Consider the following 19,048-nt stretch of genomic DNA (forward strand, 5'->3'; position numbering starts at 1 on the left):
CTTTTTGGTGACCTTGCAGTCCCACCATATCCCACCTTGCCTCTTTAGCCTAGCCCATGTTCCCCACAATCTAACCACTCACTTCACAACTTAGCCCTGTCTCCTATTTCACATGCTTGTCATCATGCCTTTCCACTATTTCCCCACATGTGTCAAGCTAATTTCTACCACCATTTGTTCCCTTTGCCTAGATGTGTTCTTGATAACTGCATGCCCCAGTACAATCAGGTCAGGTCGTACTCACCTTCTCCATGTAGCCTTGTCTGGCTCCTGAAACCTCTAGAAATCTCTCCTCTCTCACCAGGACAATTACACTTAAAGGCCTTCCTATACCACTTAGCACTCATTACATGCTATCACTTCAACACATTGGTTCCTGCCTATTAATCAGCTCCTTCCAAAATAGATGGTAAAGTTCTTGGAGCAGAAATTGTACTGTGTTCTTCCCTTTAATCTCCCAGGGGACCTAAGACATTTCTCATCAACTATTAAATGTTTAATATATAGCATGAATTAACTGTAATCATTATCTATTGTTCAATGTACCTGTGTAGACCAAGGTAAACTGTATAAGTACAACAGAAAATTATGTTTATACTCTCTATAAAGGAATTATTTTCTAACCTACAACATTTATATCTAGTCTGCATGTCAATTTTGATGTAGATGCCTTTTCCTAATTCAAAAAGAAGAATTTGAAGAGTAATCATTGAGCTTCAAGACCTAAGCATCCAATTATAGGAAATACAGGGGATGGAAGAACACATTAAATGACTTCCAGATGGGGAGGTAGATGGGAATATAGAATGCAATCTACAGGACAAATTCCCCTTTTTAATACAAATCACAAGAGAAAAAACGAAATGGAGAAGTTTGTAGGTTAAAATGAACTTGAGACATGTCTACTAATCAATCTGTGGACTTACTTAGATTAAATTCAAACAAATAAACTTAAAAACATTTTATCAAAGATAATTGGAGAAATGTAATGTGAACACTCAATGTATGACATTGTTAAAATTAACATTAATAATTTTTTTTTTGGTACCGGGGATCGAACTCGGGTCCTTGCGCTTGCGCAGCAGGCGGTGAAACCACTGAACTAAATCCCCAGCCCACCATTAATATTTTTACATGTGACAATATCATCATTCAAAATTTTCCTTATATATCTACAACCCCCAAGTTGAAAATCAATACTTTATAAGGTTATGTAAAGCCTACCCTGTGTTTTAGCTGTTTTTATATAAAGGTCATCCATACATGTACAACTGAGTTGTGCATTCTATAGTCAGATACACAGAGAAGAGTGAAAATGAACATCATTAGCTGTGTGTAGTCATACTCCCTAAAGATACAAGGCTTATTACAAGAATAGTGCCTTCAAAAATCATTTTACTTACACTGCAGTTAACATTAGCCTTCAGGAGATACACATTACTGCACCCTAAAATAGGCCTACATTTAAAATAAAACTAAAGTCAAAGAAATGAACACAAAGAAAACCTGACATATTTTCTCTGATATCAGTTTAATTAGTTTAGTCTCAGCACTCTGACAAAACTTTTCAATGAAATATTCATTATCTGCAAAATTTATCTCATTTGGTAGAGGTGGGCCTTGTCTCTGTGTTTAAGATATTGATGAGCAACACAATGGCAAGTGAGCTGATATGAGAACCCAAGTAAAAGTGTAGAAAATTCACAAGTTAAAAACTTATTTGTGGATGACTGAGATTTTGAGTGTGATACCAACACCTTCTTCGTTTGAAGTGGGTTTCTGTAAAGCGTATAGTTCTGTCCTCTAAAAGCCATAAATACTCATTGGACTTCATCATTTTACTGACAGTATTTCAATAGACATTAATATTAACTTCACAACTGATTAACTTTATGGTAACATTTTATACTTTCTCATTTTTTTTTTTTTTTGGTACCGGGGATTGAACTCGGGTCCTTGCACTTGCACAGCAGGCAGCAAAACCACTGAGCTAAATCCCCGGCCCAACTTTCTCAAAGTCTCTGTTGACATTGCAACCAAAAAGAAAACAAAATTTTGCCCACTTAACTAAAACACAGAAGATTTATCTAGTAGCCATTTTAAGAATATTTACCAAATGTAAGTATTTTTATCAGAATTATTTAAAAATATTAGTAGTAGAATTAGAATTTTAAATTATTAATAAGTAATCACTTAAAATTCATTCTGTTCCAGAATGACTTTTTTCTTATCTATATGTTATAATTTTTAAATGAACATGTATTATTTCTTTAGAAGTTAAAAATCATACTGTGGTGTGTACCTACATTGTCCAGTGTCGTAGCTCCTAGCTGCAAATGCATACTTTGCATTAGAAATGCATCTGGTCCAAATGTCCACATGCTGCAACCAGAGGTCTTGAAACCCTGTGCCATGGACCAGAATCAGTCCAAAGCCTGTTAAGAACCAGGTGGCACTGACGTGAGCAGTGAGTGAGCCAACAAAGCTTCATCTGTGTTTGCAGCTGTTCCCCATCACTCCAATCATGGCCTGAGCTCCACCACCTGTCAGGTAGGAGCACAAACCCTGCCTTGAATTGTGCATGTGAGGGATCAATGTTGCTTGCTCCTTAGAGAATCCAATGCCTGATGATCTCAAGTGAAGCTGAGGCAGTGATGTTAGCACTGGGAAGCAGCTGAAAATACAAATTAATGTTAGCAGAGAACTTTGACTGCACAGAGACCATAATAAATCAATTGCTTGCAAAATCAAAATCCTATAACTGAATGGCAAGTGTCAATTAAGCTGTATCTGCTGGTAGGCTTTATAGTGCCAAGTGAGTTGATGTACTTAAATTGCACAGTTACATTTGGTGCCATGCTTTAAGTTAGAATCCAACACTTACTTTCATCAGCATGTGACCAGCCCATTATTTTATTTGCCACTTCTCTCAGTACCTTTTTCCCACACTATACATTTGACTCTGTCACAGTTTTATAGGCCCACAGGCTAATCCTAGTCAAAATGAGTAGAAAATAAACATCGCTAGAGAGCTTCATTGATGGGGGAAAGACCCAATGATGAAATGGCAGAGGATTCTAAGATGCCAACAAAAAGAAAGCTGCATTTAAAAGAAAATGCCAAGAATCCTATTTAAATTACAGTTTCATTCCAACAGGTGATTCACATTCTTTAAGCCCACTTGTATAATATGTGGCAACCAGCTATGCAACAAAGCCATGAAGCATTCAAAACTGCTTCACTACGTGGAAACCAAGCACCCTGCATTAAAATATAAGACTTTGGAGTTTTTCAAAAGAAAAAAATGTGAATTCATAGAATAGACTTAACTATTCAAAGCCAGGACCTCATCAAATTTGTTTGCACTGGGAGCATAATTCTTAGTGGCTAGGCACATTGCTAACACTAAGAAATCCTTCACTACTGGTAAAAAGTTAATCCTGCCTGCTGCTAAGGACATTTGTTGTAAACTTTTAGTAGAGGCTGCAGTTCAAAATGTGGCACATGTTCCTCTTTTGGCTAGCACCATAACTTGATGAACTAATGAAATAGCAGAGGATATTGAAATATAATTGTTCGAGTCACCATGGTGCACAATTAAGGTTAATGAATCTATTGATGTTGACAATAAGGCAACAATGCTTGTTTCTGTGCAATATACTTTTCAGGAGGATATGTTGTGTGCTTTTGTTACAACCACCACCACAGCTGCAGAACTATTCATGTCTTTGAATGATTGATTACATATCAGGAAAACTGAATTGGTCATTTTGTGTCAGTATGTGCAGACTTCCATGACTGGACAGCTTTCTGGTTTCATCTTGGCTTAAAGAGATTGCTTCTGCGATATGTATATGTACCAATAGCCCATGATGAATATGCTCATTATATCACAAATATACAGTAATTTAAAAATGAAAAAAAGAGGCCACTTCTGAATATGAGTCTATGCACTGTGTCATCTATAGAGAAATGCTGGCTAGCCAAGAGATGTCATCCAAACTTAACAGTGTTTTGCAGGATGTAATTAAAATTATCAACCACATGAAGTAAATGACCTTAATTCATGTGTATTCACACAACCTTGTGAAAAGACAGATGCAGACACACACATCTTCTCTTACATACAGAAGTGAGATGACTTTATAAGAGTAGATCACTAGCCAGAATTTTTGAGTTATGAGATCTGCTCAAGAGATTTCTCATAGAAAAACTATCATCACTGGCAGCACATTTCAGTGACAAAGCAAAGATCACAAAACTTACTCATGTGACATATTGAGCCTGTCAGTTCAGGGGAGAACAATAACTGTGGTCAAGTCAGCAGATAAAGTGGATGCATTCAAAGCTGATTTGAAGTTATGTGAGCAACAAACAAACATTGGGACTTTTGGCAAGATTCAAATATTGACAGAGATTTTGAAAGAGTGTGAGCAATGGCCTTCTTTCTCCCAGATGATGCATGATCACTGATCTCATCTTGGAAAAAACAATTGAGCACAAAAGACCCCATAATTGGGAAGGAATGGATCCATAACCCATTTATGAATAAGTCTGGTAAATGGACTTTGTCCACGCTAGAAGAGGACCAGCTGCTTGAGATCACAAATGACAGAGGCCATCAACTCTATCGCATGCTTTTATTCTTATGTTAGTAATTTTCTGACTTAAGAGAAGACTTTGCTTGAATTCTTGTAGTGAATGAGTGCTCCTTCAACACATGCCATTCTGAATACTTCTGGCTACTTATAGTAAGCTTAAATACATGATTTTTTAATTACAGTCACAGATTATCAAAGCTGAAAAGACCTCCAAAGATTAAGTTGGTATTGTCATACTCAGGTAGTAAAGTATCATAGAGTTTAAAAGCCCACAAATGTTTATCAGTAAGATTGTAGTCCTGCTCTTTGTCTGATTTGGAAAACACTCAAAGAGGGGCTTGCTGTAAGGGACCTTTTTTGTTTTACTTCTTTTTATTGCGATATAATATTTGTACATTTATGAGTATATTTTGGTTATTTGGTACATGTATACAATGTGCAATAATCAAATCAGGATAATAAGTATTTCCATCTCTTCTCAAACATTAATCATTTTTTTTGTGTTGGAATTTCATACTCCTCTTCTAGTTATTTTGAGATTTATCATAGACTGTTTTGACCTGTAGTTACCTGACTGTGTTATAGAAAAACCAGAACTAATTCCTTCTGTCTGTGTTTTGGTGCCCCTTATTGAACTTCTTTCCATCCTCCACCCACCTGCCCTTCACAGACTTTAGTGACAACTACTACTCCATTCTCTTCTATGAGATTGACTTTTAAGTTTCCACAGATAAATGGGAACATGTGGTATTTGTCTTTCTGTATCTGGTTTATTTCATTTAACATAATGACCTCCAGTTCCACCCATAATGCTATGAATGACAACATTTCATTACAGCATTCAACATTTATAAAACATTTTTTCTATCCATTCATCCAATGATAGACATCTCGGCTGTTTTTGTATTTACCTATTATGAGTATTTCTGAAAAAATTATAGGAGTGCAAGTATCTTTTGGTATAACAATTTATCTTCCTTATATATCTGTACCCAGTAGTGGGATTGCTGGATCATATGTTAGTTTGAGTTGTAGTCTTTAAAGACCTTTCCAGATTGTTTTTCATAATGGTGTTCAGCTTTTTTGGTGTTCAACTTTTTGAGTTCCTTATATGTTCTGGATATTAATATCTTGTTGAATGAATAGTTGCAAATATTTTCCTCATGCAGTGGGCTGTCTCCTAACTCTGTTGATTATTTTCTTTGCTGTATAAAAGCTCCTTGGTTTGATATAATTCCACTTGTCTATTTTACTTTTGTTGCCTTTGCCTCCAGTTTATCTAAAATATCATTCTTTACAACAATTTGAAGTGTTTCCCTATGTTTTATCATAGAAACACATTTTACATTTAAGTCTTTGATCCATTTTGATTTGCTTTTATATAAGGTGAGAGGAAGAGATCTAATTTTATTCTTCCACAAATGTATGTCCAGTTTTGCCAGTACCACTTATTGAACAGATTGTCTCTTCTCCACTGTATGGTATTGGCATTTGTATTAGAAATAAATTGGCTGTATTAATTGGCATGAATTAATTTCTGGGTTCTCTGTTCAGTTCCATTGGTCTATGTGTCTATTTTATGTCTATTTTTATAAAGTGTTCTTTTATTTATGACACATCGCTTCATGTAAAGCTGTGTAGTACGCATTATGATTCTTCCAGCTTGATTTTTTTTTTTTTTGATCAGGATCACTTTGGGTATTCTGAGTCTTGTGTAGTTCCAAATGGATTTTAGGAGTTTTCTATTTCTATGGAGATGTTATTGATATTTTGATAAAAATGCACTGAACCTATTGATCACCTTACCTAATATGATCATTCTAACAATATGAATTCTTCTGATCCATAAAAACAGGATATAATTCTTTTTTTATGTCACTGGTGTTTTATATTTGTCATTGTAGAAATATTTTACATCCTTGGTTAAATGTATTCCTAAGTACTTTACTTCTGTATCTATTGTGAGTAGACATCTTTATTGTTAATAAAGGTATCTTAATAGTAGAAAACATTTAATAATAGAATATAATTAATATATTAGTTAATATATTAATATTTATTAATATAGAATAAAATATAATTAATAATGGAAGATAATAATAGAATATCTTTATTGTTTTTATCTTTTAAAATTTCTCTTTCAACAAGCTCATTATTGATGTATATATAAAATGCTACTATTTTTTGCATGGTGATTTTGTATCCTTCAACTCTACTGCATTTGTTTATCAGTTCTAATAGTTTTGTGATGGAATGTTTGTTTCCTATATAAAACTATATCACCTGCACACATGGGTAATTTATCTACTTCCCTTCCAATTTGAATACCCTTTACTTCTCTTTCTTTCTTAATAGTTCTTGCTAAGACTTCCAGTATGGTATTAAACTGATGTTCCCAATCCTAGAAGAAATGTTTTCAGCTTTTCCTCATTTGGTACAAGATATGATCAAATAGTATAGAGAATGGTTACATTAAAAGTTATAATATATGACACATTGCCATTAATCACCCTCAAAATACTTTCCCTTGCTTCAAGCACATTTATTCTATTATTTTTGTCACTTTTTGAAGCAGTTCTGGAAGTCTGTTGTTAGTATCTTTAATTGTTCTGTCTTGGCTGCCTTGATGTCCTAAAGCAATTCAAATTGTTTACCTTTCGTGGTCATTTTGACTTTGGGGAAGAACCAGAAGTTTCATGGTACTGGACATGGTGTATGAGGTTGAAAGAGGACACACTGTAAAGGTTTCATTTGATAGAAATTGCCATAAATGTTTTGAATTGATTAAGGACATCAGGTAGCCACTAAAAGATGCAAAAGCAACTTCCAGAATTGCTTCAGAAAGTGGCAAGAATGATGAGATAAGTATGTTTGAAGAGAGGAGGAGTGCTCGATGGGGATTAATGTCAATATACCTTTTGCTACAATACATTTTCTCTGTATCTTTTGATCACACCTCATGTGTATACTGGCTCTGGATTCTTCATGTGTAGTCTTTAGTATTTTGAGGTATGTTTCCTCCAGACCTAATTTGTTGAGAATTTTTATCATGAAGTGATGGTGACTCTTATCAAATGCTCTTTCCCCATTTATTGGCATTATCATATGGTTTCTGTCCTTTTGTCCATTTTGTTTTTGTGCTGTACCATGTTTATTGATTCACAAATGTTAAACACTTCTTGCATCCTTGGATGAATCTCAGTCATAGTATATGATCTTTTGGATGTACTGTTAAATATGGCTTGCTACTATTTCATTGACAATTTTTGCATGTATATTCATGGAGGATATGAGTCCCCCGTCGTTTTGTTTTTGTATCTTTGTCTAGCTTTGTTATCAGGGTAATGCTGGCCTCATTCCTCCATTTCAGAGCCAGGGATTTATCTCAATGGCACCATGCCTGCCTTGCAAGCCTAAGGTCCCGTGTTCGATCCTCAGCACCAAAAAGAAAAGACTGACAGCCATTTCAGATGTTTTGAAATAGTTTGAGAAGAATTAGAATTAGTTCTTAAAATGTCTTATAGATTTCAGTAGTAAAGCCATCAGTTCCTGGACTTTTCTTAAATGGAAGACATAGTATTGCAATTTCTTTACTCATTACTAGTCTATTTTGATTTCCTATTTCTTCTTTATTCAAGTTTGATAAGTTTTTACTTGATCAGGAATTTATCTATTTCTTCTAGGTTTTTGAAGTTTTTTGCATACAATTAATTGTCCATAATAGTTTCTTATGATCATCTATTTCTGTAGAGTCCATTGTAATGTCCCCCTTTTTAAATCTCTGATTTTATTTATTTGGGTCTTTTTTCTTGGGTAATCTAGCTAAAAGGTATTTTTAAAATAATTTTCTTCATTCTTTCACAAAACCAACTCTATTTCAATGCTCTTTAAATTTTTTACTTTAATTTTATTTATTTATTTATGCCTTTATCTTCATTATTTCTTTCCTCCTAATTTGGATTGTTTATTCTCACTTTTCTAGGTGTTTGAGGAGCATTTTTTTGTTTGTTTATTTGAGATCTTTCTTTTTCTGATGTATGCATTTACTGCTGTAAATTTCCCTCTTGGTACTGCTTTTGCCTTACTCCACAAATTTAAATATGCTTTGTTATTCTTTTCATTTGTTTCTACATATTTTTAAAATTTTTCATTTTAATTACTTCAATTACCCAGTGGTGATTTAGGAGAATGGACTCAATTTTTGCTGGGGTTTTTTTTTTTTTTTTTTGGTACCAGGGATCGAACTCAAGACCTTTCACATGGAAGGCAGGCACCGGAACCGCTGAGCTAAATTCCCTGCCCAATGGACTCAATTTTGATGTATTTCTTCTTAATGTTGACACAGAGTTTTATTCTGTTGTGGTCTAACAAAATGTATGGTATTATTTCAGTTTTTAAATTTTATGGAGACTTCATTTGTTGTCTAACATATGATCTATCCTGGAGAATGTTCCGTGTGCTAACAAGAATAATGTATATTACGCTGCTGTTGGATGCAGTATCTTGTAAATGTTTCTTAGGTCCATTTGCTCAACTCAGTTGTTTGCTGATTTTTCTGTTTCAATGGCTGTTGAGTAAAGTGGCTGTTGAGTTGCAGTTTCGGTTATTTTATTGGAGCCTATCTCTGTATAAATCTAACAATATCTGCTTAATATATTTGAGTTGTCCTGTGCTGGGTGTATATTATACATACAATTATTATCTTCTTGCTGGGCCAATTCTTTTATCAGTATTGTCTTAGCTACTTTTCTCACTGCTGAGACAAAATACCCAACAACCACAAGTTAAAGGAGGGATCGTTTATTTTGCCCCATAGTTTGTAGAGGTTTCAGTCCATAGTCAGCTGGCTCCGAGGAAGGGTGGCATGGCAGAGGGGCATTGCAGAGAAGAAATAGTCCGTGGAGTGGGAGGCAGGAACTAGCAAGCAGCAGCCACAAGCCTGCCTTCTTTCTTTCCCTTTTTATTCCATCCAGGTGACAAGTCTATTGATTGGTGCCACCCATTACTCCATTATTCACTCCCTTAGTCCCAGTATCACACCCTTAATCCACATTCACACACTCTAATCCAGCCACCTTCAAAACTCCCCACCTATGACCACATGAGGCTTTGGAAGGACATCTAGATACAAGCCATAACATTATGTAATGACCTTGTCTCTTTTTATAGTTTTTGATTTAAAGTCTGCATTATCTGAGTATAGCTATTCCTGCTTACTTTTGTTAATTTTTTTCTAGTTTTTTATATATTTTGTTCCTTTCTTATTTTTATGATTTGGTAGTCTTACGTCATGCTGAGGTTTAATTATTTTCTCTATCCTTTTCATGTATCTGTTCTTCTAGTGAGTTTTGTACATTCATGTGTTTCATGATGGTGAATTTCATCCTGTTTTTCTTTTTCTTAGCGTAGTACTCCCTTAAATTTTTCTCTAGAGCTGCTATGGTGATAATGAATTTCCTTAGTTGCTGTTTATTGGGAAAGACTTTATTTCTCAGGGGTAGTTTTGCTGGGTGTATTTTTGATTGACTTTTATTGTTGCTGTTGCTGCTGTTGCTGTTGTTTTTTTCTTTTTTCTTCCAGAACTTTGAATATACTATTCTGTTCTCTTCTGGACTGTAAGATATTTCCTGAGAAATTGGGGCAAGTCTAATGAACTTTCCTGAATATGTCACTTGATACTTTTTCTGTTTTTAGAATTTCTTCCTTGTTTTGTAGTTTTCACATTTTGAGTATAATATGCCTTGGTAACGACATTTTTAAATTAAATATACTCAGGATCCTTTGAACTTCTTGCATCTGAATGGCCACAACTCTAAAGATTTGAGAAGCACTGAACTATTATATCAATGTCTTTTTCCTTTCTTTACACTCTGGAATTCCCATGACCTGGATATTCTCTTAACAATGTCCCATAGGACTCTTGGGCTATCTTCATTCTTTTTTGTTCTTTTTAGTTTGTTTATCCATTTTTTTCTTACTGGTTTAATTCAAAAGACCTGTCCTCTAGTTCATAAATTTTTCCTTCTGCTTGTTCTAATCTGTTGTGGAAGCTATTGTATTTTTTATTTCATTGATTGAAGTTTTTACTCCAAGATTTCAAGTTGGTTCTCTTTCATGATTTCTCTCTTTTGTGAATTTCTCATTCATATCCTAACGCATATTCTGAATTGCTTTTCTCAACTCTTTGTGTTTTTTGTATTCTCTTGCATCTCACTGAGTTTCCATAGGATCATTGATTTCATTCTTTTCATCAATTTCATAGTTTTCATCCAAATTGGGATTTATTTCTGGAGAATTATTTTTTCCTTTGGAATAATCATGCTTTTGTTTATCTTTCTTGTGTCACTACATTGAGGTATGTGTGCCTGCTATGATAGTCACTTCTAATTATATGGAGTAACTTTTGTAGGAAAATATGTTTTCATGTAGATGGGATATAAGGAGTCAGTTTGATAGGTACTTTGTTTTTAGTTATAGTTAAATTCAAAGGTGTAGTGTTTGGTAATTGATTTAGTGTTTACTGATGCCAGCAGTGTCTATCAGTGCCTCAGTAGTGTATACTGTAGTTGTTCATGAAAGTAGTTGCATGACTTTGCAGGAAACCTGGACTTTACAAGGTGTGTGTCCACAGGCCTCACAGCACTTATGGCACTGAGGCTTATGATAGCAGCTGCCACAATAATGGTGTGTAATGTGGAGAGGGCTGTCCCCAGGTACCCAAAGCAAAGACAAGGGAAAGCAATGATTGTTACACCAGGAGCCACAGTCTCCAAGCCATAGGATGTGAAGAAGACCTTCCCCAGCACCTTCAGGATGAATGCAGTAGATGCCTGAGCCCTTTGGTAGTAGAAGTCAAGGTTCCATAGTACCTTCCCTAGGTCCTATGGGATGAACACAGGTGATGCTGAGGGTTTTGACATAGGTGACTGTAGATAAAGCTAATTAATGACAGACCCAAGGTACAAATATAGGTCACCTGATTCCATTTCATGTTTTTAACCTCTGTTCTGAAAGTCACTCAAGTTGGAGCGAGTTGGGCATTTCAGGTACTCCCCCTAAGATAGGAGGGTTTTAAAAACATTTATTTGAGGAATTCTGCAAAAGTGCATTTGATTTAGATGTTTTCCATTTTATGACTATTCCCTGATGTATATGACTGAAGAATAATGCTACAAATTGTATTGACTAAATGGATTATGTTCTCATATCTCTTTGTCATTCATTTGGCTGCTCAGGTTTTGTGATGAGAATTTCTAAGAAAAGTGATTCCTTCAAATGTTTCACCTTAACCAAAATCTCTTCAATTCAGAAATGATTTTATCTGGAAATATGTGCATCCATTAGACACAAAAAATAGCAGAAGGGAAAATCATAGTACTCACTAATAACATATCTAGGCATTTTGAAGTGATGGCTATGAAAAATAAACTTGGAAGAAATTGTAAATACATACAGTAATATGTTTTCTTAACATCACTTGCATCTTTAAACTTACCTTGTTACTTTGCAAAAGTTCACCAAAAAAAGTTGCTTTGCTAGTCACAAAAAAAATGCCTACTTTGAGTTATAAATTCATAAATGTTTCTTACTAGTTATAATTTGATTTCTGCTCCTAAACTACTTTAAAAACCATTTAGGGGAAGAAAGCTTTTGAGAACCCACATCAACTTTATCTCTTATGTCATAAGTCATACTTGTAAATCTAATAATATAACCCTCAGAACAATCTTGTGAACTATACATTTTTGTCTGAGTTGCTTTCTCATTGCTGGGACAAATACTTGACTCTCATAAGTTAAAGGAGGAAAGGTTTATGTTATCTCACAGTTTGCAGAGATTTTATTCCATAGTTGGCTGGTTCCAAAGCATGGTGGCATGGCAGAGGGGCATGGCAGAGGAGAAATAGTTCATGATATGGCAAGCAGGAGGCAGCCTTTTCATTTCTTCTTTCCTTTTTTCATTCCATCAAAACTACAAGCTTGTTGGTTGGTGCCACCCAAATCCAGGGCGGGTTCATACCCGGAACTATTTTAAACCCATAAGTGGATTAATCCAGTGCCACACATCCATGACCCAGTCACTCCCCAAAGCCCCACCTATGAACATATGAGGCTTTGGAGGGGTTGGGGAGAGCCATAACAATTTTTAAGTACTACAGAATTTTTTTAAACAATTGCTTTTATATAAAATTTACCGTAAAATAATTTTAATTTTTATTATTAATGTTGCTATAAGTTCGTAATGTTTAAGCAATCTTGCTCCTTAGTTTTTGCCACTTTAACAGAAGTAGAAAAAATCTGAAAGCCAAAACAAGCATCACCATTAAAGTAGACAATTTTGTTTTCTGTACAGTACTTTACATTTCCCATATTTTAAAGTACGTAACACACACACACACACACACACACGCAGAATTTCTGAAGAGGGACAGAGGGTCTTAATCTGTTTTCTACTGCTACAGCAAACTACCTAAGACTGGGTAATTTTGATGAACATAAATTTATTTGGCTCATGATTCTGGAGACTCAGAAATCCAAAAGCATGGCAGTGGCATCTGGTGAGGGCTCATGATAGATCATGTCATTTTGAAAGGTGGAAAGATTAGAGAGCAGGAGGGGCCAAACTTGCTTCTATAACAACCTGCTCTCTCAATAACCAAGCCACTCTTGTAATAAAGACATTAATCTAGGTGGAAATGGTGGCACATGGCTGTAATCCCTGCATTCTGGGAGGCTGAGAATCACACGTGCCATCTCAGTCTGCACAATGTGATTTAGTGAAACTCTTTCTCAAAATTTTTTAAAACTTAGAAAGGGCTATGGATGTAGCTCAGTGTGAAGGTCCTGGGTTCAATCCTCACTACTATAAAACAAAAAGTACATTAATCTGTAAAACCTTTTCACCTCCTATTTAGCCCTTACTTCCCACCATTGTTGCATTGAGAATGAAGTTTCCAACACACAAACTTTGGGAGACACATGCCAACCATAGAATTAAGATGATGAAAATAAACTCTAGACACAATTGTTATTACTCTTAGACTAATAGATCTTTTTCCAATCAATCTTATTTTCAATCTCAGTAATTTCAGCATCCTCAGTGTATTTTATCATCTTCACAATTTTGTGTGTGTGTGTTTAAACTCAAAGTTTGCCCAATTGGGACAAGCATCTTTTAATTTTAGTTGATTTCTTAACTGGGGCTGAGTACTTCCAGAGACAAAACAATTTCTGCCTTTGGCCTCTTCGGTAGTAGCTCTCTAAGTCTGTTGGATGACAAACTCAGATGGGGTTGAGTGCTGTCTCCATACATGTTCTATCTTTGAATATTGGAAATGAAATTTGAAACATCCAACTTGACAAATTTCTTGAGTGGACTTTCATGCCTCCTATTAATAGAGATTAACCTAAATTTTCTAAAATGGCTTTTAGGTTCTTTAATAGACATTAATAGATATTAACCTAAATTTTCTAAGATGGCTTTTAGGTTCTTTAAAAAAATCTAAATCATCTGGTAAAGCCATTAGGCCCTGGAATGTCTGAGCTCTCACTAATTCATGTGTAAGGATGGCTGAAAAAGTTACCTTGAGGCCTTTGGGGAATTCTCCATTTGAATGCAGGTGACAGCTTTATCAACTATGGTGTTCAGTGGACGTCAGGGAAATTTAAAACCTTGATTATAGCTGCTTTTTAAAAGCCATCTTGTATTCTATCCAAAGTTTTATTGTTATGTTTTCAGTGTATTGTATTCTTTTTGCTTCTACTAAGAAGTTTCTTCAGATAGAGGAATGTAACTGTATTTACATTGAAGTTTGAAGGATTATTTGTCTCATAATATAGGAAAATACATAAGGCCAGCTGGACACCTGTGGTGTGATTTTATTATAAACAGATTATTATCTATTATGATCTCTCATACTGCTTTCATAATGTTTTAATTTTATTGTCCTTGATCTAAGAATTAACTTTACTATAATACACCCATACTCACATATTGTCAGAGTTTTGTTTCATAACATCTGTATTTTTTCTTCTATACCTTTACATGTCATACAATCTTTGTGACAAGACTACTTTGTTGTTCCATAGACCTTATAATCCCTGATTCTAAAATGAATGAGCTTTAAGAATGTCTGGAAAGCTAGGCATGGTAGCCCATGCCTCTAATGTCTGCACTCTGCGATGCTAAGGCAGAAGGATTGCAAATTTGACCCCAGCCTAGCCAACTCAGGGAGACTCTGCATCAAAAAATGATAATTAAGAAAGGACTGGGGTTGTAGCTCAGTGGAAAGACCCTGGTTTCAATTCCTAGTACTGGGGGAAAAAGGGGGATATCTGCAAAATAGCATAACTGGTATAATAATGCAAAACTTCCCTACAGCTATGCATTTTTAGATAAGGAGAGTAGAATTCCTAAAGCATGGATTACACATGTGAGCTTGGTCACTTTTCTCTCTGGTCTCCAAGTTTATCTCCATACAAATGAAACCACTTGATAGCATTTGGAAACACTTGCTTCATTTCACAGCTTTTGTAGGTCATTTCTTATTGTGATCTAATGAAGAATGGAGGGGAGGTAAAAGTGTACATTCTAGAACCAGAATACCTGGTACAGAACCACTTATTGATTAAGCGACTTTTTTTTTTTTTTTACCACCAACCATTATGATCTTTGCCCAAAACAAAACAACTTTTCAGTTTCAGGGAGGAAGTAAATATTTACATACCTGTGATACAAAACAAAGAATCAAAATCTAAAGAGCATGTTGAAGCTGCTGAATCTTAGGTGTAGCATTCAAATGTGTGTTACATTCATAGTAAACCATGAAAGACAAATGGGGGAGTTGGAAGAAAATAAATTCAGACTAGGAGAGCGGAGTTCCTTATCATGGTGTGAAGCAGCAAGAAGGCCCTCGCAAGATACATGCAGCCCTGTAATCTTGAACTTCCCCACATCCAGAACTGGGAGAAATAAATATCTTTTCCTTATATATTTCCCAGTCTGTTGTATTCTGTTATAGTGGCAGAAAAGGAATAAAGAAAGCAAAAGAAGCTTAAATTACCTACTGTTTTACTATCTAGAGTGGAACTGTGTATTAGTGAGTATTCTCCAGAGAAACAGACCAACACATGAGTGTATATGTCAAACAAGATTTAATATAAGGGATTGACTTATAATTACAGAGGTTAGCAACTCCAGAATCTGAAAGGTGGGCCATCAGATTGGAGACTCAGGAAAGCCCGTTTTCCAGTTAAAGTCCAAAAGCAGGATGTTGTAGACTAGGAAAAGTTGGTCCTTCAAAGGAAGACAGAGGACAATCCACTACTGGAGAATTATCTTGCTCAGGGAAAGCTGGTCTTTTTGTTCTGTTCTTGCCTTCAACTGATTGAGTGAGGCCCATCCACATTCTGGAGGGCAGTTTACTTATTCAAACTCCACAAAAAAAGGGCGGGGGGGTGGGTGCAGGAATTTAGCTCAGTGGTGCTGCAGCCTGCCTCACAAGTGCTGCAGTTCAATCTCCAGTACCAAAAACAAAAACAGAAACAAAGAAGTTTCACCCAGCCTTTTCATTTAATCCATTGTTAATCCATGGGATAACCTGGCTCAGATTAGGTGCAGTGATTTCTTCTATTTTATGGATGTTTCTTGCAAAGACATCTCCCATTTACTGCCCAGCATTTGACTGTAATCACAGTACAAACCTTTCGCACCTCATAGTCATCAAGATCTTTTTTTTTTTTTTTGTACTGAGGATCGAACTCAGGACCTTGCACTTGAGAGGCAGGCGCAGTGCCACTGAGCTAAATCCCTGGCCCCATCAAGATCTTTTTATCAATCCAAATGCAATACTGAATGCAGGTACTTATCCTACCCAGGCAAAAAAAGAGGCTCCACATGGAGAACTTAGTTCTAGAAACCCCAGCAAGTGCCACATTTCCCTGTAACATCACCTCACATCTGGACCACCATCTCTTTGCTCCCTTTAGTAACAAAAACCCAGGCCTTCAGAAGTGGCATGTATTGAGGTTTTATTTATCCCACAATACTTCTTAAGCTTCTATGGTAAGTAATAAAAAGAAAAATAAAGAGCATGTTTCCTCAGTATCCATCTTTATTTTTGAAATCCACTCAGCTTCTATGAGGCTGTTCAAGTGCTTCCATCTATAAAGTCTCCCGGTGGTCTACAAGGCACTGAGCTTGTTTAGTGCATCTTTGGACTCACTAACTCCACTCCCTTTGTGTCCTTCCTGTTTAATGAGCTCACAAGCAAGGCCTTTATTTTTTAGAGTTCTTTTGCATCTTTCACGGTCTACATTGGACACTATTTGAATCCATCAATAAAATACCTGTCACAAAGTGCCAGATGACAACCTAGAATACCCTCAAAGGCTTTCTGAGGCATCCCTATCATGTAATTGTTTGCACATTTAGTTGCTTACCTTCTAGCCTCAACAAACCATAAGCAAATGATTGGGAGTGGGGAGTGGTTTTCAGTGAAAACATTCTCAGTAATTCGGGCCTGGAAAATTTGAAAGTGCACTACCATGGTAACAGTGTTTTCATAATGATGACTAGATTCACTAAGAAGAAATCAAATGATGTTTTTATTCTTTAAGGCAGACAATTATGTAATAATAATATATAAAAGGGGATAGGAATTGATTACCAAGAAAAATCCTCGTGTAGCTGTGTAAATGATTGTCTAGTGCTCTCCATTAGAGAGAGGAGACCCAGAAAATCCCCCATTGGCTCTGTAGTATTGTTACGCTCATATTGGAAAGATGCTTTGTTTCCATTATTCCAGAGTTAAAGAGTTGGAGTCAGCAGCTTTATTTAAATGGTTCCAGGGGTCCTCAAATAAGCCTATTATATAATTAAGAAATATTTCTTATTAAGGGAAGAGACAAGAGGTATTTCAGTCAGGTCAGGCCCAGATCTTCTATGATGAATGCTTCAAGATTTAGTGAAAAGTATTTCTCATGCAACACTTTTCATTCCCTTACCTATTACTGTAGACCTTTAAGAGAAAAACTCTTAAAAATTTCTAAAATGGTCTATTTCTTAAATAACTTAAGAGTTATAATTCTTATAAACAAATTTTAGTGTTCCACATCTACACCATTGTTTTGTAATTGCTTAAATTGAATTAGATTTCTCAAAAGCTACTTAGAGAAGCTTTTCAGCAAGGCCTGCCTATTGTATTTTTCAGAAGAAAGCTCAGTTTTACAATATTATTCACATTTTGTAAACAGCTTCAATGAACCTGCACATAAAAGGTTAAATGTTTGCAGGCCATTCTTTTTTTGCCTCAAAGATCAGAGACAAATTACTATTTTTATTTTACATTCCCTTGATGAGGATAATGATAAACAGCTGTCACTTCAGTGCTTTGCAAAGAATCTTATTGCAATCCTATAATTTAAACAAAGAAAAAATATAGTTATGCACAGCATACATTCAGAAAAGAGCATGACAGAGAATTTGGTTAGAGCTGGGCTTAGAGAAAAGTGAGCTTTTGGACTCTCCTGTTACTCAGTTAAAAGAAAATTTTCATCTATATAAATTTTCACATTTATCTTATTCATATTTGACATTATTGCTTCTTTCTAAAATCAGAAATCAAATTTGCATTCTGAATTCTGTGACACCCTCTCCTGTCTGCTTTTTTTTTTTTTTGGTACCGGGGATTGAACTGGGGTCCTTGTGCTTGCGAGGCAGGCGGCAGAACCACTGAGCTAACTCCCTGGCCCCCTGTCTGCTTTATTATCAAAATAGTTGGGGGCCAACTATTCAGTGGTTCTGCGGCCTGCCTCGCAAGCAGAAGGACCCGAGTTCAATCCCTGGTACCAAAAAAAAAATAGTTTGGGAACATGGTTGGATTTTTTTCATGGGTAAACTATTATTTTACCATTTTTTGTCTTAATTTTTGCTTATTTATACCAGGTCCTATTGCATCTATATCACAAATTAATAACAAATCTAAAAAGTTACATAAGAATTACTTTAGCCATCAAAGACCAACTACTATTTTAAATTTTCCAATTTTCTTTCTACTTTGCTGTTGTAACAGTGAGATGTCTCAGATATGTCCTAATACTATTAACCTTGCAGCTTCGTGTCATGCTGTCAGGACTGGAATATGACAGTTAATTTTTACAGTGAACATATATTGTTGAGCATTAGATATTTCTGAAAGAAACCTATGGAAATATTGTGAATTTCTATTTGTGTTAGTTTTGGTTTTGTGACCTATAAATGTGCCTTTCACATATGCATATTAATTCAAAGGAAAGACTTGTCATTTATAGACAGCAAAGCTGTTTAGCACAGTGCTTTGCCTAGAACTGATTGGATGATTGAAAACCTGGCAGATCAAAGTATGTATGTTTCCAAAGAAAGGTACTTCATGTCCACATTGGAAACAATAAATTATTTCTTTTTACATT

General features: G+C 35.4%; 1 protein-coding gene across 10 annotated transcripts in view; it reads left to right on the plus strand.

Annotated features, from left to right (window-relative positions):
• Dnm3 (dynamin 3) overlaps positions 1-19,048 on the plus strand; it is a 587,991-nt gene that overhangs the window by 532,001 nt on the left and 36,942 nt on the right. The window lies entirely within an intron of this gene.

This window comes from Heterocephalus glaber, unplaced genomic scaffold (assembly GCF_053883595.1).
Source record: "Heterocephalus glaber isolate CG9 unplaced genomic scaffold, H.glaber_assembly_v1.0 deba00001600, whole genome shotgun sequence".
In the NCBI taxonomy this organism is placed as follows: domain Eukaryota; kingdom Metazoa; phylum Chordata; class Mammalia; order Rodentia; family Bathyergidae; genus Heterocephalus; species Heterocephalus glaber.